The sequence below is a fragment of the Acipenser ruthenus genome, chromosome 39 (assembly GCF_902713425.1).
Source record: "Acipenser ruthenus chromosome 39, fAciRut3.2 maternal haplotype, whole genome shotgun sequence".
Classification (NCBI taxonomy): domain Eukaryota; kingdom Metazoa; phylum Chordata; class Actinopteri; order Acipenseriformes; family Acipenseridae; genus Acipenser; species Acipenser ruthenus.
The window spans coordinates 6,887,637-6,889,178 of record NC_081227.1 but is presented as its reverse complement, the minus strand read 5'-3'; positions in this window follow the sequence as shown (position 1 = coordinate 6,889,178).

Here is a 1,542-nt window from a genome sequence, read left to right as displayed (position 1 = left end):
GTCTTTGGAGTGAGTCATTCAGTGTGTAAGAAATGCACATTCTGCATCTTAATAATAATGATACACACTCCATTCTCAGCTCTCCAGCGCTGTCATTACCAGCACCTTAATAATAATGAGCACTAGTCTAAACACTCCATTCTCAGCTCTCCAGCGCTGTCATCACCAGCACCTTAATAATAATGAGCACTAGTCTAAACACTCCATTCTCAGCTCTCCAGCGCTGTCATTACCAGCACCTTAATAATAATGAGCACTAGTCTAAACACTCCATTCTCAGCTCTCCAGCGCTGTCATCATGAACACCTCAATCATGAGCATTAAAGACTGTAAGTCCCCTGTGCTAAAGCCACGGCACTCAGACTCTGAGTGGAGGTTTCTGTCTCAGTCTGAGTGTCGGGTTGTTGACAGCTGGGGCTGTGTGTCTGTTGGTGCCGGGGTGAGGTTTGAGCTGCTGTGTGGTTTTCAGAGCAGTGTTTGTGTCAGCGTGTGTGTGTGTGTGTGTGTGTGTGTGTCAGTGTGTGTGTGTGAGTGTGCATGTGTGTGTGTGTGTGTGTGTCAGTGTGTGTGTGCGTGTGCGTGTGTGTGTGTATGTGTTGGGGCGGTGGGTAGTGTATTTAGATACCCAATTAAGATAATTACCGTAATAAACGCTGTATAAGTCGATTTTCTAGGCATTTTTTGAGGGGGAGCGACTAATACACGGGTGTGACGTATGCGCCGGTGTGTCTAATATTAAACTACTGTACCAGAGTCACAACGGGATCACTACAGCCACGGAGATTATGACTCACACAAACTGAACTGTCAACAACCCGATTATTATTTCAGGAGCAATGCATTCATGTCATGTTGATAGGAAGAAACACAAAACCACTGTTCTAATTAAAAGTTAGAATGAGTTATCTCAGTACCCTGTGAAACGCAAGCTTTCAGACACTTGACTGTCCACCTCTATGAATTTCCTTATTCCCTCCCGAACCATGGACATTCAGACTGAACCCGCCCCTGGGATCCGTAACAAACAGCTATTGGTTAGAAGGCTGAGTAAACTTATCAAGTCTTCCGTTCGTTGCAATAGTGTATAATGCAGGTGTCCTTGAGACTAGATAAAGTAGGACAGTCAGACCAAAACAACCCCAAAATGCTACACACAGGTTTGAAATTGCACGTTGTTGAATTTGCAATCGCAATGCTGAAATAACAGTACATGAGTGGAGACGAAACAAAGACACATTTAAACATGGCGAAAGACAATAGGTTAATACAGATGTGATGTGGGATGTGTGACTTGATTTTACTCACTAGTGCTCTATTAATGATCACTTTTTAAATCCGGTTCCACTTGTCAGTGGTTTACACTGTCTCTACTGGAACTTACAGAGCAGTGTTATATCTGTGTGTTGGCTTATTTTGACATTGCACTTAAATTTACTTGACCCAATTATCTTGAAAAACGGAATAGAGTTTCTATTCGCAGTTTAACTAAAAATGAAAAACAACACTAAAATTATTAATGGAATGAAATGTTGCAAACAAGGG